Here is a 23,634-nt window from a genome sequence, read left to right as displayed (position 1 = left end):
GAGAATACATGCTGCTTTTAGAATGGGATTTTTTTTTAAGTGTACGCTGTCTTAATTAAAATTAAAAATTAGCAGAGGAAGGGACTCTTTCTGTCTCTTGGTTGCTTACAAAAAAATAGTCCACCGGATATGATCGTCAAGCAGACACTGAAAACTATTATGCTCAAAAACAAGAGCGGGATGTGTATTCACATAGCACAACACACTGACTTATTTCATAGCTCAGTAATGCATACATAATTAGAGTCAAATTTGCATAGGACAGCTGATATCCAAATTTGTATGACATTAGAGACAGCTTTGCTCAGTTGCAATGAGCTATGAACAGTAAGTAAAGTTGCACAGAAGATTGTATGTGGGTGAACAGGAGTGTGTCATATTGGTCTCTCTATTCTTTATCCATTTACAAATTTCTACCTTAGTAGACATTTTTTTAAGCATGTTCTAAATCATATATTGATCATATATATATAAATCATATATATACTATGGAAAAAATATCCATAGCTTTATTCTGCATGCACTTGTTTAGAATTACAAAATAAACAAAGAGCTTCGGTGAAACGGGCCTTTTTGTATCAAGCTATTTTTCTATTTTTAAATTCTGCGTATTGAAATGAAAGGTTCATTCAGCTTACCTTCCTCAAACTGAGCAGTACCTTATTACATTAGCAGTCCCATTTATTTCTTTTGTAAGGTAGTATTAAGATGTATAATGTTGGCAGAATTGGGCCCCAAATTACCACAAATTATAACTATGTGAAATTGTATTTAAATGTACAGTACAGTGTAAATCTGGTTTTCTTTTTGCTAAATGGTATTATTCAATGTGCTGGATTGTTGTTAAAATGTTCTGTTGAAAGTCTGGATTTGTAAATACACAGGGAAATAAGTGCCATGTTCTGTGCGGGTGGTAAACCTCTAAGGATTTATAAAACGTGTATTTACCACATGTTCCATGGATCATTCTTTCTCTTTATTTTGTTTTATGTTCTCTTTCAAAAATAAATGGGATGAATATTTATCTAATCAAATAGCCGCTCATTTACAGTGGATTTCTTTGAGGGCAAAGAGGGGGAAAGACCCACCTATACTCATTGAATTATGTGGTACAGATTCCGTGATTCCTGTTGTGTTCGCTTCACTTTTTTCTGGGGTGCCTTACAGAATGGAATATGAGAAGTTGATTTCTCTGTGTTGTGCTAATGACCCTTAAGTGTGTGTCAGTGTCCCAGATCGTGTGGGGGAATCCGATGGGAGAGGGATGTTCACAAATGTTAGAAAGAGCCTTTTCAGAGTTTCTGCAGAGCTTTGTAATATGCTGGTCTCTGCAGCTGCACCATTCTTCTTACCTCCAACCCAACCCTTGCGCTGGCTATGTATCTCTTGTGTTCAAGCAGAGAGGGCATGTGCCGTCATTCTTGGTTTGTCCAGATGTCAGTGCTTTGGTTGACGTATTTAATGTATGAAGAGTCATTTAAAATAGTTTTCAATTCTCGGCCTGTGAGTGATAGCGTTACATTTTTGTTCCAGTTTATTAAGGCAAACGTAACTAGCTATGCAGCCCCTGAGTGGTTGGTGCCTCTGCAAACTGATGATTTTTTAAAGAACCTTTATGCCAGCTCCATAAAATGCTAGGTTGGTTCTGAACAAATCGTATGCCGCTCTGTTACAAGGAAAACTGAATCATATGGCAGTGCCAGTCACTTTTTAAGTGAAAGGCAATCTATTCAGCGTCAAATACAGCCTGCTGATGCTTGCCAAACCTGGAGGTCCATTGAGACAAGATTCTCATGACCTACAGTGCTTAAAACACATGCAGACCTCTGAGACCTCAAAGAGCTGGGCACTTCAGATCCAGGATAGGAAAATAATGCAGTTTAACCTTTCTTGGATCTTTCTGGCTAGCCTGTGGTTTAACTCTTTCCTGAAGATTAGGGGAGATTTTTTTATTCCTTTGGCTATGGCACATACATCCTGGGTGATGTTCTGGGCCATAGGATGATGGTTAGGCTACAGAATAAGCAAGGGTTTACCTCACTGGATGATCTGATTGATGCACATTTTCTGCTTAAAGATTACTGCAGCTCATAAAGGAGCTTCTCAGCCGTTTGGACCGGTCTGTGCTAAATCAGATGGTCGTGATTTCTTATGTGGCCCCTCACATCTTTCAACTGATTTCCAACAAAGTTTGAGAGTATGGACCGGAATTGCCTGGGTGAGGTGGTGCTGTTTCCCCTGCATGCTGTCCTCTGGGCCTAGTAAATCCAGTTACCCATTATGCAGTGCACATTGCAACAGATCAGTCACTCTTTCTGCTGTTGTCTCCCCTCCCATCGTAACTCCATCAGTGGTCCTTTACCACTGTGAACTCCACCCCAGCTCTTATCCCTGTTTTTTCACCTTCCTGTATTTCCAGTCATGCTTCAGCCTGAATATTTTCCTGATTGCATTGCTCTTAGCACAGCGTCCTAGAACCTATTTCAGGTCTCTTTTTGGCACCAGAACGCAGCCTGGACTGGCTTTGGGAAGGCTTGGGGTTTTTGTATTTATTTCTTTATTTAACAAATTGTCACCCCACCTTGGGGTGCCTTGGCTGGCAAATCCTAAGGCGTTTCCCCTCTAGCCTGATTCTACCATCACATTCCACATAATGAATTGGTGTCCCCTGCCTTGGAGACTCCATCCCTCTCCATTTAGCAAGGGACCTGAGACACACTCTGCATCCAATGGTGGTGGGGACCTGTAGTCCCCTTCTCTATCCACCTCATGTAAAGGAGGGCAGATTTCTTCTGAAACCACTTTAGCTTGAGTTCCTTTTCTAACCCCCTCTAGGTCACGAAGGGAGAAGGCTGGGGAAAGAGCACACCTAGCCACAGGAAAAGCAAGTAAGGAACAAAATAGATGTGTGTGTGGTTTGACCAGAACTTCTGTTGCTGCCACCCACAGGCCCTTTAGCAGGGCCAGAATTGGTGCGGGTCTGCTCACGTGACTGACCCAGCGGGGCTCAATCCTGTTGCAGCTGCATAGATCACTTCCCCCCCCAGCCCAGGCTCTGGGTGTTAAAGAACCCCAATGTATAGGCCTGGTTATGCTTTGGGTCAAAGATGTCAATTAGAGCAGATTGGGTTCAAGTTGGACATACATTTTCTAAAGCTTCCATAACAGTGGGTCAGCGAACCATTAGGATGGTCTCCTGAACACACGCATAGTAGAAGTCTTCCATGAACCATGGAAGATGGACACATGCTCTGGAAATGTATTGTTACAATTTTTTTGGTCATGAGTTCTCAAAAGCATTAGCTTGACTTAATGCTAGCACTTCCCCCTCCATCCGGGAAATACATTCAAACAGTTTACTAAGCGTAAATGGTTATTTAGAGTTCCATTGGCCTCCAAAAGCTCATGTTGACAATAAGGAAGGAAAAGATCTTCAGCTTTATTGAATAATCCCAACTCACTTCCGGAGTTGAAAAGTTTCTGGGGGGGTGGAAATGCTGTATATATTAGCATTCCATATATTTACTAGTGAATTGCTATAAGTGGAATTGTAGTATAATACTTCAATCGTGTTTCTACTAAATGAGCCATCACAAATTGGCAAACATTAACTTCTGACATAAAAAGGTAATTTTTCTTATTTCTGGTAATAACTTATATTCCATTGATCTTGTTAGTTAATAACGTATTTAGACCAGGTGCTTTACTAAGTTGTACAATTATGAATGAATGATGCTAAAATACATGTACTGGCATTAACACAGTCAAATTTGCTAAGCAGATTTCCTAAGGCTTAATCCATGATGATTTATTCTTCTTAAATTCTGAAGGTGGTAACTATCTGAGATAAATTAGATCTGTAGAGTCAGATCCTCAGGTGGTGTAAATTGGCATACTTTTGTTGTAGTCACTGGATGCCAGCAGAGGATCTGGCTCTTGGTGTATCATATTTGCACCTAAGTTCATAAATTAATATTGAAAGATAGTTTTCCTCTAATTCTTAATTGTATCTGGAACTTTGTGACATCAATATGAATGATATACTGTAATGGGGAAAAAAAAAGTAATCCACTAATACCATTTATCCTTTATGGATAAATACATAAACACGGAACAGGTATGGGCTCAATCGTGCTCCAAATTAAAGTTAAAGGCAAAAACTCTCATTGACTTCAGTGCTGCAGGATACTTCTGACAATTTGGCCCAAAAGATTTTGAGTTAGAGCCCAATCCATGATTACAAACCCTTGCTCAAGGGACTTTACACAGAAATAAATGTCTGTACTTTCAGAAGCATTTGCAGGATTTGGTCTCAATAGGTAGTCAGCTGCTAGTGCTTGGTACATTTTTATTGGGTGTTCTGTTACAACAGGCTTTTTTCCCCTTTGTTTAAATTTGACATGGTGTTTGAAATGGAACTGGGCAGTGTCATGGAGTCTAAGTTTCCAGCCCACGCACGTTAGATGGAAAACATTTCTGCCTCATCAAAGAAATAATTGTGGTTGCTTTGCAAGGGGCAGGCCACTAGTTACTTCACGTATTTTGGGGTGAAGGGTGTAGAGGGTATTAAGAAATTCTGGAGTCCGTTCTTAGCCCTGTAAGTTACACGGAACCCAGCCCAATCCCACATTTTGAAATACATTTGTTTTAAATAATCATGTTAACAACAAATGTTGCTTGAAGGAAACTTAAGAAACCAAATTGCACCAGGTAAAAACTTTGTAAAAGGCACTGCATAAACCCTACTCGTTATATTCTTTTTAATATTCAAAATTCAATCTCAAAAAATTATCTTAGCCCCCACCCCTTCCAATCAAAAACTCACACTTGGAATTAGTACCACAACAACGGCAGTGCAGGCCACAATAGGTTCGCTTCTCTAGAGCAACTCCGTGGGGGTGCTAATATCTCTCGGAGCAATTTGAAAACCCTACAGTGTGTGCTGTGCATCCCAAGCTAATTCATTTGCTCAAACAAACAAACAATCATCGGCTGCGGAGGGAAGCCCTGTCTGGAATAGGATTTCTGAAAAAAGTCAAACTTCCCCCTTTTGTAATTTACGATCCCTTTAACAATGCCACTTTCTCAAACCCATGCATCATATATAAACAATGGGCCACATAGAAAAGTGTACTCCCCAGAGTATTACCAAGCATGTAATTTTGTCTTTAAATTCTTATGAGTGAATTGTAAGAACATGACTTCATAGGAACTGGTGAGACATTACAGCTTTTAATAATACTTTGCTTGTACATGCAATGCTTCATTTTTACTTTTTTCTTTTTTTATTAATTAAATTGCTCCTTTTGTGCGTGCATGTGGCTATGAGGAAGGGATCCCATGCATCACAGCATGCCCCACCCGACCCAGTCTTGGTGCGTGTCTGCCAAGGCAGTTTCTCACCTCCTCGGGCAGGCACTCTAAGATCATGTCCTGTCTGACTAGGTTTATGAAGTTTTTCACCCACTCCTTTGTTCTCAAAGAAGAATTCCCCTGAGAACTACTACTCCTCTTCTTCCTGTGTAAATACCAGCCCTGCCTCACTTTTCCCCCATTTGCAGCAAGGCGTCCTAAAACGCCTGTAATGCTGGTTTACACTGTCCACTAGGGGGCGTTGGAGAGAGGCAGCATGCTGCCTTAGAGGCTAAGACTAAATACCTCGGGTGTAGATGTGACATTCCCCCCCCACACCCCCCGCAAGCCTGATGTGCAAGTACAAAATAAGCTCCGAATCGTACCTCTCCTGCACCAGCCCACTGTTGCTATCCATCCACATCTTTGATCTTTCCAATCATGTATATTTTCATAAATTTCCCAGAAAATTGAGGTCAAACTTATTTCATTCTTGAATTCCTTGCCCCCACTTTTTTTTTTTTTTTTTATTTTTTAAAACCGCAACATCTTGGATTGTGTAAAACACAGGTGACCAAACATCTTTAGCAAATCGCAGCTGCCATTCTGCCTGCAGCAGCAGGGTTTGAATCTGGCTGCTTATCTAATAAAAGGAAGAAGCTGCACCTTTTACAGCTTTTTGTAGCACAGTTTGTGGGCTTGCCCATAATAATACAATTATGAAGGTTAACAGGAAAAAACTGGGTCCAGGAGTGATTCTAGGCAGCTGGCAATCCCAGCGAATTGGAAGCACACCACCAGTGAAAACTGCAGTGAAAAGCAAATTAAACCTCATATCTGCCATCTCAGTCGCTTTTCTCTGCTTTCCTGTTTGGACTCGAAAGGTGATTGGAGCCAAGGCAGTGACAGTTGACGGAAGTGCTGCAAGGAGAGAGTATTTATTTACAGTGAATCGTGGTGATGCTTGTTCAGGATGCGGTTTCACGCAGGATGTTCTGTCCCCACCCCCGGTTTGATCATTTCTCCAACCCCCCCCCCAAAAAAAAAAAAAAAAAAGCCTTGATTGTTTGAGGCCACAGCTCATGCTTGGAGAAACACTGTGCAACATGCCTGTGCTTGGAATGCTCTGTTAATGTGCCCGCATAGGAAGTTCCTGTATTGGGTATAGAGGCAACTATCAGGAGTAACTCACATCCAGATGTGTTCAAACACAACTCTAATCGTTATGTGTTTAAAATAGGGAAGTAGGCTGACTACATATGCTGCAAACTATGGTTAATGTGGGCTGCTTAATTCATTGCCAGAAATACTGCCAGTTGATGTTGTAATGTGTTCCTTCCCTCCTCCCTTCCCCCCTCCCCCCAAAAAAAAAAACAACCACCACCACCACCACCCAAACCCAAGTTTTAATACCACACAAATGCTGTACTAGAATTACTTAATACAAAAGTTACTGAATTTTTATTTCACTTTAGCTTTGGGACATGGGATTTCACCTAGCTCTCACTGTCCTAATAAGGTCTTTTCATTTCAGTGCCAATTAGATTGGAAAATACTTCAGAAGAACATCATCTTTGTGGATGAATTTCACTCAGCCATAAATAGAGAGGACTGTAATGCTGTTTTGGTCAAAAGAGCAGTTACTGGGTAAGACCTTTTCAACATACTATCTCAACCATTTGCAACATATGATCATACTTCTATACTTTACCATAGTATTGTGCGTCTCAGTTTGTTTTGCAAAGTATTTTGAAAATGCAGAGCACTAGATAAGCACCCTATTGTTTCTGAATGCTGTTGGTCTGCTGCCAAAAAGAAAACAATCAGACCCCTGCTTCAGGTGTAGCTTTCATACTGCGAAAAGTTGACAGTTGTTGGGAATATTGAGATATGCTGTCTCAATCAAATTCAAAACTTGCGGAAAGGTACTGGGCTGACATAACTGGAAAACAAAATTCTCTCTCTTCACAGAACAGGTACAGGATGAGCAGTTGCAGTGGAGTTAGTGCCGCTCGCTGTGGAGCGAACTGTTCCAAAGGGACGTCTTTATGGTTGAGCGCGCACTTCAGTCTCAGTGCCTGCCAGAGTTGATCTTTAGCCTTTACTGAAACTGCTAACAAACTGCCATGCAGCTTGATAATGTTCACACTTCTCCACTCGGAAATGGACTGAGACCACCAATTCCTTGCGTGTAGGTCACTCACAACCATGAGTAACTTTTGTTACTATCAAATTGGGCCATATTCAGCCTCTGAGCGAATGAGAGAATTTCTGTATCGTGTTACTCCTGGGAAGAACAGGCAGCTCAGAGACCTGCTATGGTGCACGGGTTTTCCTTCCTGGGTATTGAGCCAGGAAGTTATTGAAACGGGGAAGCGGGGGGGAGGTAGTGTTTTTTGGTTTTGACCTTTTTAAAAAAAAAACTATTTTTAAAAGTTTTAATTAGTTTGTATAGCTGGAAAAAGGATTCTAATACTTGTGTTTTCCACTCACGGCTTTTAATTACATCATTGCTATCATCAGGGCCTTTCTGCAATCCCCACATTGTTCAATAGACCCAGTAAATGCTTTTAGGAAACTGTAAAAGCCAGTAACTTGCATCCAGAGGACATGGTTGTAGTCAGCATTCAGGCAACCAAAACAACTGTCTGGATAACTTTATGGCCAGTACATATGCTGCATTGTGTAGTGTGTTGCAAGACAACAGTTTCAGAAAAATGAGAGCATGACTACTGCATTTGTTATACCTCCCTCACAGACTGCATTACACGTGCAATTATGTTAAGTCACAAATGGAAGAAGTAGTTAGGGTTATAAGCCTACACTCAAGCTTCCAAATTGTCTCTTGTGTTGTGAGTTAAAATTCAAGCTAGCAGACCTTCTATTACATGCCACTGAGATTTATCAGTGCCCTTCATTGCTTCCAAGTTGGCATGCACACCTTTGTTTCACAACTATTCCCTGGTGTTCCACTGTGGTGGCAACATATGTTAGGATTCTTTCAGTGTTGTGTTTTTTCCTTGTGTCATATTGTCTTCCCATGGTTGACATAAAAATAACAGGGTCCAATAATGACTTTTTCACCATAGAGCAGTATCAAACGATTGTTCACAATATTGTGTACCTTGTGACTTACTTTCTTTTTGAAATATATTGAAGACTTTCAAAAGCATGCAGTTCACTGTTGATGGATCTCTGAGGGGAGCCAGAGCCACACACTTAAAGCCTTAAGGTGAGATTTGCAAAGTTACCTAAAGGATTTACATGTCCATTTCCCATTAAAATTAATGGCATCTGGACAACCAAACTGAGTGGCTTTGAAAATTCCATTTTTGAAAATCCCAGCCATGACTGTTCTAATTGAACAGCAAATGCCAACAAGCTTGAAAAACTGGGATAAGGTTCTCACTTTTTAAAGATGAAAATGGTGGATGTCGCTTGACATTTCAATATTTGCTGTGTCAAAATTTGTATTTCATTTTCTCGGTGAGAGAGAAATCTCTACTGATGGCAACTACAATGTGCAGTTAACCGAGATAGTGAATGTCCCAAGTACAGGTGCCATTGCAGGCTTCTTTTAAAAAAAAAAAAAAAGATAATAGACAATAAGAATATTGATGCCTCACCTTTTTCTTACAAATAAACAAGACTGTCATAAAATTCAGATGGCTTCTGATGGTTTTTTAAACTTAGTTTAAAATTAGATTGGCTTAAATACCGGAACTTACCCTTTTGCACTCATCTAATTTGTCTGCCTTTATGCTTTTTAATATGAATGCATGTGGACCTTTTGAAATCACAACTATTATTCTATCAAGGCTATGGCAAAAAAAAAAAAATAATTTCAGTCCTCTTCTTTATATACATATGCTCGCACCATACACCAGCCTAGCTGTTTCAAATGTAAACCTGTGGTGTGTTCCTCGAGCATGAAATAACATTAAGAACATTGCAAGTGTGTCAGAATCATATAGTTTTTACAGCATGTGTCTCCTATTCCCATCATTTCCTGGATGTGTCCATTTTTACTCCTTCAGTTGCATCAACATCTGCAAAGAGATAAAGTCAAGTCCTTACTTTTATAAGCAGATATCTATGAACAGACTATTCAAGGCATATTTAATTTCTAGCAGGCATATTTCAGCCAGACAAAAGTCTTTTTTCATTGTGTTTTCTTCACTCATTTTCAAAAGTCCTCTGGCTGAAAGTGAATCATAGAATATCAGGGTTGGAAGGGACCTCAGGAGGTTATCTAGTCCAATTTCCTGCTCAAAGCAAGACCGATCCCCAATTAAATCATCCCAGCCAGGGCTTTGTCAAATCTGACCTTAAAAACTTCTAAGGCAGGAGATTCCACCCCCCTCCCAGGTAACGCATTCCAGTGTTTCACCACCCTCCTAGTGAAAAAGTTTTTCCTAATATCCAACCTAGATCTCCCCCACTGCAACTTGAGACCATTACTTCTTGTTCTGTCATCTGCTACCACTGAGAACAGTCTAGAGCCATCCTCTTTGGAACCCCCTTTCAGGTAGTTGAAAGCAGCTATCAAATCCCCCCTCATTCTTGAATGCCCCATTGTGAACTGGTTGGGGTTGAACAGTCTGTGGGGTTTGACTTAAAACAACAACAAAACCTGTGTATAATGTGACGTAGTGAGTGGAAATCGATTTTGTTAATACACTGGTCTAGGGAAGATTTTTGTAGTGTCCAAGGGATTTAGAAGCTCAAGTTCAATTGACTTTACCTGGGACTTGTACTCATAAATCCCTTAGGCAGTTCTGAATCTCTTTCCTTGTGTGTGATCATGTCTCCCTCTAGTGGCCGTCCTCAAAAAGGATAGGCGTGTGCTGGTTACTCACAATGGAAGGAGTTACTTCCTCTGCTCAAGTCTGTGCAAGGAGCTTGTGCTTTGGTGCTTGTGCTTTGGTCCAGGGTGCTATCCCCATTGACAGCCAGTGCTATCTGGAAGTTAGAAATGGGCAGTATATACAAGTAACCTTGCTTCAGTGTGCTGAAATGTACTGTTAAAAACTGGAATGGGTAAACTGGGATTGAACAGAACACTTACTGTTTTTTAGAAGCCAACTTGAATCAAACTTTTTTGATGGTCTCAATTGTTTGGCTAAGTGTGATTTCCAGCCAAGTCAGGAATCTAAATGACTGAAATAACATCAGAGAAGATGTTCTTATGGTACAGAAGGAGTTGGAATGGGAAGATCTGAAAATCTCAGGCCACTTTCAGCCTAATTTGGTAGCTTCCAGGGATTTGCTTACTTCATACAAGTTTTGGATAGCAAATGTGTGCTTTCCAAACCTGAAATCTAAATATTTTGAGGTTTCCCATCCCTTTAATAATAAAAAGCAAAACAACCCACTCCAAAGAAGGCCACAAATAACTTTTTTTTTAAAAAATACTTTAAATTCATTAGGCAGCTTTTGTGGGGATACAGCCCTGCTCCTTAAACATTCCTCTTGTCCTCCAGGAAAGGGAGGTGGGGGGTGGTGGTGGTTGTTTTATAGGAACTCAGTGTTATTCAGTGGACTACAGCCTGCAGTACAGTGGGAAAATTTAAATGGCCAGGAATGAGAAAAAGAGAACTTGGCTGTACATTGACAGTGTTTTATAGCAATCATTAACAAATAGCTGAATGTAATCTTCTGTTGTCAGATGCTCATAATTAGGGCCTTAATTGGGAGCTGTGTGTGGGAAAGACAAATGAAAATACTGCATTGGGCCTGGTTTTAGGAGACAGCTGCCAAAGAGAACAATCGCCCCCCCCCCCAACCAGTGCAAATGGCAGTGGAGGACACTGAACACTCAGTGTCTTCCCTACTGTGACTTGGGGTTTAAGGGAGGCACTTGGGTCTGCTTGTATAGTGGATGGCACAGGGACCTGCAGAGCCAATAGCATCCATGTCCCTCTTGTCTCTCTCCCCCTCTCCCCCCCCGCCCATCCATTGGGGAGGAAGGGGAAATGAACAGCCTCCTCCGGTCCTCCCAGAATGAGGAGCAGGAGGAAGAGAAACAGGCCCTGTCTCCAAGAGATCCTTCAGTTCTCAGTCCGCCCTGCTTTGGCGGGTGGGGAGTGGGTCTTCCTCTCCCTCACCAGCCCCCCATATTCCTGGGTGCATGTGGAAAGGAATCTGCAGAGGAGAGAAGTGATGTATGTAGTGGCTAGGTGATGGTGAGTATTCGGGGGCGGGGGACGCGGGAGAGGATGAAAAGATGTATAACTGGGTCGGATGAGTCAGTCTGGTGTGGGTGTGTCTGGGTGTTAGAGGATGGCGCGCGTGCGTGTTGGGAGAGAAGTCGTGAGACGGCTGACACTGAATGGATTCAAGTAGGCTCTCTCCCTCCATGTCTCAGCCTGTAACTGCAAAAGGGAGCTTTTAACTAGGGGGAGCCTGGCTGAGGGAGGAAGACAACATACAGGTTGCGATGAGGGTAGAGAGCATGCTAGGCAGTGGGCCTCCCTGCCAAACTCTTGGCTTCGCTGCCCAAGCCCCAGCCCCGTGCCCACCTGTGGACCTCCTGTTTTCTTCCATAATCCTTCGCATCACCGTCCCCCCGGCCACCCTGTGGTTTTTAATAAGCCTCAGCAGCTTCTCTGGTCTGTCAGACCAGGCCCCTCCTTTTGCAAACCGGGACAGGTTTGTCTGAGGGAGGGTAGACATCTGGGTCTGGAAGCTGAGTGTCTGTCCAACTAGGTTGCAACCCTCCCGCTCCTAACGCTTACAAGGGGGCGTGGAGACCGTGATCGTGGCAGGCCAGAATGTCAGAGACCCTGGGCAAAGTCCTGGTCCCATTGACGTTAATGCAGAGCTCCTGTTTACTCCTTAGGGACAGGATTTGAACCCCCGAGTTTGTAGCTCCTCTCCAGAGACTGCTTTGTCCTCCTGTGGCAGCCCAGTGTTTCCTTCTGCTCAGAAAAGACAGGTTCATGCACTTATTGAAAATTATGGTTAATTTGGATGGGAAGCTTCATTCCTTTCTTACAATATCAGTAAAAGATCAGGAAATCACAAGTTTAACCCAACATTCATGTCCTCCCTAACCTCTGCTCCTACATCTTGTGGGCCAAATATCTTAAAACCTAAACATGCACCTTGACCAGGGGTGGGCAAACTTTTTGGCTTGAGGGCCACATCTAGGTATAGAAATTGTATGGTGGGCCATGAATGCTCACAAAATTGGGGTTGGGTGCGCGAGGGGGTGAGAGTGCAGGCTCAGAGGTGGGGTCAGAAATGAAGAGTTTAGGGTGCAGGAGGGGGCTGTGGGCTGGGGCAGGGAGGGCTCCTGCTGGGGGTGCGGGCTCTGGGGTGGGGCTGGGTATGAGGAGTTTGGGGTGTAAGAGGGTGCGCCGGGCTGGGACCACAGGGTTAGGAGGACAGGAGGGGGATCGGGGTGGGGCAGAGGGTTGGGGGGCAGGGGAGTTAGCTCAGGAGTACAGGCTCAGGGGAGCGCTTACCTCAAGCACTCCCAGAAGTAACAGCATGTCCCCCCTCTGGCTCCTTCACAGATGCGTGGCCAGGCGGCTCTGCTGTGCACTGTCCCCTCCACAGGTGCCGCCCCTGTAGCTCCTATTGGCTATGGTTACCGGCCAATGGGAGCTGTGGGGGTGGCACTTGGGGTGGGGGCAGAGTGTGGGGTGGAGCCCCCTGGCTGCCCCTACACGTAGCTCAATAGCTGGATTAAAACGGCTGGTGGGCCAGATGTGGCCCGCAGGCTGTAGTTTGCCTACCCCTGACCTAGATGTACACAGCTTCACAACTGACTCACTTTCAAAGCCAACGCAGAACAATCCACAGTGCGTGCTTGCAAGCCCTCATTTTCACTCCTGAGCACAAAACCTGAACTCCAACCTCATTTTTCGTATGCACAAGTAAGACAATAGGCTTTAACTGTGCATGAGTGTTTTTTTTGTTTTGTTTTGTTTTTCTTTTAGTAAAACATCTTAATCTTGCTGAGGTTAGATTTCAGGTCACATGTTTGAGTGAGATGGTGAGGAACTGAACACGTGCATTATCTATGCACATAGTTCTATGAAATCACGTGCCTATTGAGTGTACATACTGGATATATTGTATCCAACAAATGAAAATCCTCTCTCCATAGCTCCATTCCTAGAAAAGAAAAACAATCTCTTGGCATACAGTTACAAACTAGCACAGATTAAATAATAAGACAAGCAGACAGTGTAATATTTTGGTATGGATGATAAAACTATGCAGAATCCACTTACAGTTTAGGCTCATCATTCATGGGTTACACTGTGGCTCCTAATTCACGGCAACAGAGTCAGGCTTGCAGGCCCTACCATCTGGTGAGCTCAAATGTGTATTTGAAAAGCACAGCGTGCTGGTGGGCTTATATACAAGACATTCACACACACCATATATTGGTTGGGGAAAGAGAGGGAAACTGTTTCAGCAGTGAATGATTTATATTTACCCAAGGTGAAGAAATACCTGATAGCTCACAAGTATTCAAAGCCAGTGGTGAGTTATAGAGGTCTTTTTGCACCAGTGAGGAATCTTCTTTATTGTCTGTTTGTACAACATGCATATTTTTAATGCTTATTTTTATTTTGGTTTACAGGTCTTTCTCTGCTGACCATCTAGTGATTTTTCAAAGTCTCTCCTACCAGTTCTTTGTCTGGTTTTTGATGCCAGATACAGAGCAGAGTGAGAAGCCTTTGAACACTTCATTGGTTGAACTCAAACTAGTTTTTCTGATCGCTTGGTTGCAAGCCACTGTGATGAGCACAAGGAATTTAATTGTGATTGACCTATGATGTACTTTTAAAGCAAAAGTGATCTATCAGCAGTCAGGCACCCACAGCTTGGTTTTGTATCTGTCATAATGATGCCCCAGTTGTTGCGCAGCGATTAAGTTTAAATTGCAGTTTCCATTTGAATCCTCTCTGGCGTCTGGTTAAAACTTGGCCATTTTATGTTGCTCTGAGATAGCAAGTCGCATTACTTCCTACAAGCTAAACTCAGGGATCTTCTCAGTTTCTGTTACTTGGACTATTTTGTGATGAATGTAACCTTCCTACAGCATACCAGCCTTCTCTAATATGTGGTAAAGACTATTTAACCTCACTAATTCTATTTTTGTAAGGCTTAATTAATACATGATACTGCTACTGATTATTATTAAGCCTATAGAGATCCTTGGATGGAAGGGGCCACAGCAGTGCAAAATATTATTACTTATTTTATTGTCAGAGCTCCGGATTAAAATCTGCGAGTGTAGGGAAATTCAATTAATTATTAAAGCAGCTCTTATAAAACTTTATAAAATGTAAAAGGTTTTTAATGGTCATGTAACGCTGAGACAGAGTGAATAGCACCCTTAATAACTCATCCATGTAGTCTTTTTCCTTACTAGTAAAGACCTCTGAACGGGTCATTAATGGATAAAGACAGTAGTTCACATCACAAAATCACCATGTCAAGTTTGTAAATGTCTATTTAAGGAAGATTCAGGAATTAGCTGGTAAGAAATCTGAATGGCTTCTTATTCCCAGGGTGGTCTTTTCAGTTCAGGATTGTGGTCTTTGTGGCAGGCAGTTGGGGAAAGCTTGCAGAGTCACTTCCTGTGTTGTACCTGGTTTGTGGATAAATAGTGAACTTCATATTCCAGAGTGACAAGTTTTTATAGCTTTTCAAGTACAGTAGAAGTAGTTTGGAAGAATTTTAGATGTTTTTACTGGAGATATAAGTATAGATGTGGGATGATGACAGTGCATGCCAGGTTTTAGAGTTTGAAATGAGTGATTGAATATGTTGTAATTAATTGAGTGGAAAAATAAACACCTGACGATGGTAATTAATGAAATTTGTACAAAGTATTTTAAGACCCTCACTTCTAAATTTTCCACTTTTTTGTTTACTGTTATAGAAGAGTTTTATAGTATCTTTAGACCGAGGTTTAGTTTATGAGGAAAAACTTTCTTCTTGGCAAGTCCAGATTACATTTTTCAGTTAAATCTCATCTGAATATTTGGTTTGATGGAAGAATAGTTACAGAACACATTAATTCAGTTTGTCCCTCTTTGTAGCCACACTCCTGAATTTTTATTTTCAAATAGCATTCATTCATAGAATCATAAAAATGTAGGGCTGTAAGGGATCTCGAGTGGTCATCTAGTTAATCCCCCTGCCATGAGTCAGCACCAAATATATCTAGACTGTCCCTGGCATGTGTTTGTCTAACACATTCTTCAGAACCTCCAATGACAGGGATTCTATGACCTCCCTTGAAAGTCTATTCCAGTGCTTAACTACCCTTATAGTTGGAAAGTTTTTCCTAATATCTGACATAAATCTTTCTTGCTGCAGATTAAGCACATTACTACTTGTCCTACCTTCAGTGGGCACACAGAACAATTGATCATTGTCATCTTTATAACAGACTTTAAAATACTTGAAGACTGTTATCAGGTCCCCCCTCAGGTCTTCTTTCCTCAGGGCTTAACATATGTGATTCTTAACCTTTCCTCATCGGTCAGGTTTTCGGAAACTTTAATAATTTTTTTTGCTCTCCTCTGGACTCTCCAGTTTGTCTACATCTTTCCTACTGTGTGGTGCCCAGAACTGTACACAATCCTCCATCCAAGGTCTCACCAGTGCCAAGTGGAGCAGGACACTTACCTCCCATGTCTCACATACAACAATGCTGTTAATACACCCCAGTATATTAGCCTTTTTTTTTTTTTTGCAACTGCATCACAGTGTTGACTCCTGTTCAGTTTGAGATCCACTCTAACCCCCAGACCTTTTTTTGAAGTACTACTGCTTAGCCAGTCATTCCCCACTTTATTTTTTCCCCCTTCCGAAGTGAAGTACTTTGCACTTGTCTTCATTGAATTTCATCTTGTTGAGTTCTCCAGTTTGTCAAGGTTGGCTTGAATTTTAATCCTGCCCTCTAAAGTGCTTGCAACGCCTCCCAGCTTCGTGTCATCTGCAGATTGTATAAGCCTACTCTCCGTTTCAGTAGCCAAGGCATTCAATGAAAATATTGAATTATGTGGACCCCCACAAGATGCATCCTCTCGGTTTGACAGCAAACTATTGATGATGACTCAGAGTGTGTGTTTTTTCAGCCGATTGTGCACCCACCTTTTCGTAATTTAATCTAGACCACATTTCCTTTGTTTATGAGAATTCCATGAGGGACTGTGTCAAAAGCCCTGCTAAAATCAAAATATATCATCTTCTGCTTCCCCCACCCCCAGTCCCCCCCATCCGTTAGGCCGGTAACTTATTAAAGAAGTAAAGTAAGTTGATTTGGCATTACTTGTTCTTGATAAATCCATGTTGGCTATTGTTTATCTCTACAAATTAATTGTTTAATAATTTGTTCCAGAACCTTTCCAGATATAGAAGTTAGGCTGTCTTGTCTATAATTCCCTGGGTCCTCTTTGTTCCCCTTTTTCAAGATAGGTTTTATATTTGCCCTTCTCCAGTCCTCTGAAACTTCACCTGCCCTCGAGGAGTTCATGAAGGTAATCACTCATGGTTCTGAGATTGCTTCAGCTAGTTCTTTGAATATGCTACAATGAATTTTGTCAGGCTTCGCTGACTTGAATACATGTAAATTCTTTGAATATTCTTTTAAGTTGTTCTTTCCCTATTCTGTCTTGTGTTCCATACCCCTTGTTAATATTAATAGTGTTAAGCGTCTGGTCACAATTAATCTGTTTAATGCCTGTTTTGCTTCAGTCTGCATAAACACCTTATCCTTCTTGGTGTTATCTGTTATTAGCTCTCCTTTCCCATTAAGTAGTGGGTCTACACTTTCTTTTTGCCTTTCTCTTATTCCTAATGTATTTACAGAACCTCCTTTTTATAGCCTTCTTATTCACTTAGGTTCCACTCCTACCATGCTCCAGCTTCCTATGTATATTTCAGTGTTTCAGACAACATGCTCGGAAATAGATGGCTGGATAGATTTCAACCCCACCTTCCCTCATGTAGAGTTCATATCTCAGCATTCATTAGCACATGCAAGCACAGTGGGTTTTGCTGTTTGCTTCTTAGTATGTCCTTTTGATCTTGAAGTGCTAGGGGCTTTGCCACCAAGGTGAGGTGCTCTGAAGAGAAAAAACCCAACTAAAAATTGCAATGGAATAGCAATCTGTTAGACACAAAGGGGGATGGAATAAATATGCTTTTTAAAAACACACTTGTATATTCCAGTGCCCTCTTTGATATTTTTTGAGCAGATTTTGTTGTTTGTTTGTATGTTTAGTATTGTATGATTGCACAAAGACTGACGTGATATTATGAACGAAATTTCAGTTCTACCTTTTTTTTTCCTCTTTGTTTTCAGCCCATGACTGGGTTTTGATGTCTTGCTTCTCAGAATGCTTGACGGTAGTAATAACGGAAACAGCAAAAAATGTCAGCTTGACTACTGTCTGCATGTCGGTACTAGTCCAGGGAGTTTCAAAGTGATGTTTTATTGATTTTGTAATTGCACAGTAGAATGGACAAACTGAACTGTACCTCAGGGCAAGGAAAGCCCCTGTCTAAATGGCATCTGTTGTTGGATGTACACCCTGCTGTAATTTGGGCAGGGAGTGCTCACTATGCAGTTAAACCATGGGACTGAGACCTCTCCTTAACCCTTTCTCTTATGTGTTACTAACACTCTAATTTGTCAGAGGCTATAACCAGAAGTAGGAATTGAAGTTTAGAGGCCAGTTTTTCCTGTCCTTTAGGCTGATGCAGCTTTTCTGGGCATCACTGGAATTTACACCAGCATATCTGAGAGTAGAATTTGGCTCATAATCTTTTCTCTCCGGCTACTTTTTAGGGCACATGTGTATTTTGTTGTTGATATCTTAAATCCTTAATGTTCTAATGTGCAATATTGCCTCATTTGCAATATCCACCTTTTCTTAAACTGAAAAACTGGCCTTAATCTCTTATAAAATAAAATTTTTAAAAATGATACTTTTGCTTAGGATCTGGTAACTTCCCCTAACATAAGCTGATTACTTTCCAAAACTGAAGGAGTGGACGGAGCTGTTCTGGTAAAACAGTTGCAAATTAAATGTGTAAACTTTTGCTCTTGACATATTTTTTCACTGGCACGCTATCTGTGTTCTAGGTTTTTAATTTGGTGAGAGCACAAATCAATTAGAAGACTAACTTAGGGCAATTCGGAAACAAAGAAACACAGTCATTCACAGAGCATTTTACCTTTCAAAAGGAGATTTAGTACTTCACACAGGGGCCAGTTTTTAAAGCAAAAGGAGAGACTTTGTGGTCAAACTTGTGTAGTTTTTTTACTTGAGGTGTGGGAGCTTGGAGCTAGTTGCTCTCTTGCTCCTTTAGCTGTCAAGGGCTGGAAATGCTGCAGAGGTCCTGCATTCATCCCCCAAGAGGAGAGGGAGTGTCTTACAGCTCTCAATAGTTATGGTTAAAAAAGAAGCAGCGATGTGGATGAGCTGTAGAAGAAATATAGCTCAATCTCCATCACGCTGCCTGGTTTCAAAGATGTAGAACTAAAGTAAGGAAAACTAGAGCAATCCAAGATAGCTTGGTTGTGGATTGGGAGAGTGGAAATAAACAGAGTTCCTGATATTGGAGATGCTTAACATGCAGAATTCCCGTTAATGTTAGTGAAAGCTGTAAGCCCAGATTGGTTTCTGAACCCACAGAGATGTTAAAGGGTTTTGTCTACATTTAATTTTGGCTGCCTCAGGGTTGCCAGTTTTGGTTGGATGTATTCCTGGAGGGTTCATCGCAGGACATAATTGTTAATTAAAGATTAATCTTTAAGTCCTGGAGACTCCAGGACAATCCTGGAGGACTGGCTACAGTACCATGATTAGGTCGTCTTCCACAATCTGAATAGACATATTGGTCTGAATTTAGCACATGATCTGCTGTTTATTTTTGGAAAATGTGCAAAGGTTTATGTATTTAAAAAAATATTGATAGAAAATGTAATGTTCTTTCAAAGCATTTGTTTAAAGAAAACTACATCGCAGCTGCATTTTAGTAGGTTTTACAAAATTATTTTATTGTATTAAATCTGTTTAAAATCAACATGTTCAGTTTAACTTTGGTATTTTTATTGAAGCTGCTGGACTTCTTGTATCTTGAGAACCTTGTTCATTATTAGATTAATGAACAAAAAATGGCATTTATTTAATGTTAAAGATGCATTACCAGAGCCGTATAATTCAAAGTTAAGGCATTCTTCAACAGAGTGTTGCAGAAATAAATGGGGAGTGTAAATAGCGTATCAGCAGTAACAGCTGCGCTCTGGGGCTTCTGCCGGGGTAGAACCATTTTATATTGTGCCTGGAAGAGATTGCCCAGGTAATTTGCTGATTCAGAAGAGGAAATGAAGATTACCAAATCCAACTGATACTCTGGGAGAATTTAAGGAGGCACGGTGTAGTTACTCGAAGTACAGTTTGGCCAGGACACCAAGAACAGTGGGATCTTCAATGATCAAATTCAGTGGTGTAGTGTTTAATAAGCACTTAGGGAGACAACTTCTCTCTTTCTAGGTTCTATATCACATCAGCAACTGTGGTATTTGAGCACCTCTGAGGTTAGTGGGAGAGAAGGAACTTTTTTACTAACGGTGTGAACTGGGAGATGAGTCTGAATCTTCTGCTGTGGAATCCAATAGATCTGTGAAGCTTAGCTGAGCCAGGGCACCTACCTGCTGCTGAGGACTTCTTTTGAATTGAACTGTAAATTTGGGGGCAGTTCTTATTAAAAGTGGAATGGAAATAAGATATCAGACTATGAAATGATAGTTAACATTTGGCTGAGTCTTTATCACCTTCCTCCCCCAACGCCAACTTTTGTCATATTGCTCATAATTTCAGTCTTGGTGATCTCAGTGATCTGACTCTTTCTATATGTTGTAGTTTTGATGAGAATGTTGAGGTGAGTGTGACTGAAAATACAGACTATGCACTAATATTTCCTGTGCCACATCAAACCACTGAAATGACTAAAGAACATCCTGAATGCTAAAATTCTTTCGACTATAATGCTGAAACCGAATTCTCAGCCAGTCAGAGCATAGGAAAGGTGTGAATGTACTGACCCAGAACTAGACTTATTTCCAAGTATGCAGTTCCCTGCACTATGATAGGCTTAAACATAAAGGTTTTCAGAATTGGGCCCTTCTGTGATTTAGTGCAGCACTCCGATCTCATGAAGGCACTCTGGCCATGATAGTGGACATGGTGTAAGAACCTGGTAGCCCTAAGGTAGTATACAGGGGCAGCAGACATTCTGCTGAAGTTCTGCTGAATCAGTGTCTGCCTTGTTGACAGAAATCATACACGTCTCTTTGGCAAAGGCCTTCTCAGCAATTCTGTTTTGCTGTGGGGTGTGTGTGCGTGTGTGTGTGTGCGTGTGTGTGTGTGTGTGATGCTTCCTAATTCCAATGCTGAGAGCCTGCAAAGATTTATGCAATTTACCAAGTGACAGCTTGTTGAGAGTATAATGTTTTAAAAGTCACAATTTAACTACTTCTGTTCACTTTGTACTAACTTCTAATAGTAAAATTGTCACGAGCCTTCGTCTGTTTTCAAAAGTGATTTAGGCATTTAGAAGATTAGGTCATATTGATTTTGGAATTGGCAAAGTCACTTCTGAAAATGGAACTTAGGTCTACCATAACATTTTGAGGGCAGAATGTAGGCACAAAAGTGCCTACATTCTGCCCTCAAAAGCATTTGTGGGTATGCACTGTCAGTGGGAGCCTCTATCTTGCCATGTAGGGCAAAATTTGGCCTTAGAATAGCTAGTAAAAATAGGTTTTTTTGTAATTTACAGCATGGGGCCAATTTGATACAAATAGTGCTAGATAGTGAGGAGTACCTGAGCTCAAGCACACCTGGGGAGGGGAGTTGGGCTTGGGTGGCTATAAGCCACTTTTTTACTTACCCCAGTCTTGTGGGTTGACTTTAGATTAGCCTAGGGGAGTGAATGTCAACGTATTTGTTTTAGCATTCTTGTTGTACATCCTCTTATAACTTACTAGGGAGTTAAGGTAAAGCTTCTATTCACTCAAGTCACCTGAAGTATGCCAATTGTATTTAAGGGAAGTCTGGACAGTTATGCATAGCAGTGTGAGTGGTCCTTAGTTGACAATACTTTTCAAAGGTAAGTAAGGATAATGTTGTTGGACTCTGCTCCTCCACAGATGATCTCATATCACAATGGCCAGACTCCGAGCAATTGTTTGATCTGTCTGATGGCCTTTTTCTTATTTTTATGTGCTGATATGAAGCTAATGGTTTTAAATACTGGGAATTTCTATAGAGGGTTTGATTGTCAAGGTGAGGTTCTAAGAGATTAATCCATCCCTTCAGAGTATGGATAGACTATTGTTGTTTTATAATGGATAGTAGTTGTAAGGATCATTGAAAGGTGCAATAAAATACAATGATACTGAGAGTGTAAAAACACTCACCTTCTCTCTGTTTGATATTTGATAGAAACCTTTTATCACTAAAAACTGGCTGTGTACCAATTTGTTAAAAAAAGAAGTAGGAAACTACAGGTTTTTAATTCATGCCATTTGAACCGCCTTACTGTGGATGAATGCAGTGTGTAAATTATAGTTCCCATGAGGTAAAAATCAGTCAAATGCTGCTTAACCTTTGCTTTGCCTTTGCCATGTTTCATGTTACATTTGTGCTTAAGAGAATGTGTATTAGCTTTCACCTTGCTACAATGTGAAATCATCCTGAAGATTCCAGTTAGTATGCGTACATTCTTGAAATTAGGATTCAAGATGTGACAGTGCTAAATTCCAGTCATCAGTGTATGATATTGTAATAATAAGAGTTTCATAATTTGTGTGTATACCTTATTTGTAGATGAAAACGTGATGGCTATGTTTAGTTTAGCATTCCGGTAGTGACTGTTATAGTTTAGTATATATGTTGTATTAGTGGCTGACTTAGTTTGCAAAATGGTTTCCATTATAACTCTGTCAAACCTCACTGTACAAAATAATCATCTCTTAGACTGAATTTTTCCAAGCATGGCCTCAAACCAAACGTGATTTTCCTTTTGTTTCTTTTCTTAGTTGTTTGAGGAAAATGTGTTCAGCTGTTTGTTTAAGTATTTGTCTGCCTGACATAATTCAAACTGCTTAACTTTGTAGAGAAAAAAAAGTTGGCCAGCTTGGACACTTGATGTGCATACGACCTGATCCTAAGTCAACTGAAGTCAACGGAAGACTCTCATTGACCTCAGTGGACTTTGGATCAGGCTGGTCGTGCTCGGCGAAGTATGCATCTGTGACCATGCTTAAATAAATTCAGTGGGTAATAATAGAATGATGAGAGACTGAAAAATGATTTCAGTTCTCTGCAAAGATGTTTAGCTGTTTATTATACAAAACATGATAGCTTGCGTCTTCCCTACCCTCACACTGTAAAATTTTTATTCCCCTTCTACCACCCCTTCACAACATAAAAACAGAACGTTTTTGACCCGCTCTAACAAATCACTTATAAGAGGCCTAATGAAGCTTTGTGAGGTGCAGGAGGTTGTTCTAGGGACAGTTTACATGAAAATGATTGATTGTTAACTGGTCATTGAGGGAACGCTCTTCCCTCCCTGCCGAAGTTGCTACAGTGCTTCAGTCAGCAACAGAAGACACACAACTTTTCCATGTTCTGTCTCAAAACAGTAGACTTCCGGGTCTTTCCACAATTTTTGCATTCTGTAATATTCTGCAAATTCTAAGCTACCATGTTTAAAAGAAAATATTAAGCGTCTATCTCCAGTTGCCAAGCCATACTGATTACAGTGGAAGCAGATGTGGTGTTGCCCTATTAACCCAGCCTTACAGAAGATTGCCTGCAGCCAAACAGTAGCAGCAGTAAAGATGTGTGTTTAAACCCTCAGCCCCCGCCCCACATTCCATTCACCGATGTCAAGCAGGGATTTCAAAGTCTAATTGAATCATTTAAATAATATTTTACACACAGACATGTCTTTTTCTTCTTAAAAAAGGAAACTAAATGTGCTCTGAGGTTGCTATTCAAGACTCGTAGTAAAGAGAAATACAGAAGTTAGGGTGCCTCTAACTTTAAATTGACTACACCACCGATCCTGTCTATTTTGTAATATTCATTTGATATTATAAACAGAAACATTATTAAAATACATACTGGTAAGGACAAACAAAGCTAGAACATATATCAAGTATGTGTAGTGGGGCTCAATTAATATTTCTGCAGGAAGTTTAACTTTTGCATTTTTTTCCTTTTAGAT

The 23,634-nt window shown here is 40.9% G+C and overlaps 1 protein-coding gene across 9 annotated transcripts in view; it reads left to right on the top strand.

Moving 5' to 3' along the window:
* Nucleotides 1-23,634, top strand: part of FOXP1 (forkhead box P1) — a 495,960-nt gene that overhangs the window by 105,215 nt on the left and 367,111 nt on the right. For 7 of the 9 annotated variants that reach the window (XM_077820968.1, XM_077820965.1, XM_077820977.1 and 4 more), the window contains one exon: nucleotides 6,887-6,999. The exons of the other annotated variants lie outside the window; for them this stretch is intronic. The gene's annotated coding sequence lies outside the window, so the exon portion shown is untranslated. The remainder of the gene's footprint in view (nucleotides 1-6,886; nucleotides 7,000-23,634) is intronic. 9 annotated transcript variants of the gene reach the window in all.

Source organism: Eretmochelys imbricata, chromosome 7 (assembly GCF_965152235.1).
Source record: "Eretmochelys imbricata isolate rEreImb1 chromosome 7, rEreImb1.hap1, whole genome shotgun sequence".
NCBI classification, from domain to species: Eukaryota; Metazoa; Chordata; order Testudines; family Cheloniidae; genus Eretmochelys; species Eretmochelys imbricata.
This window is presented reverse-complemented; position numbering and strand designations above follow the sequence as displayed.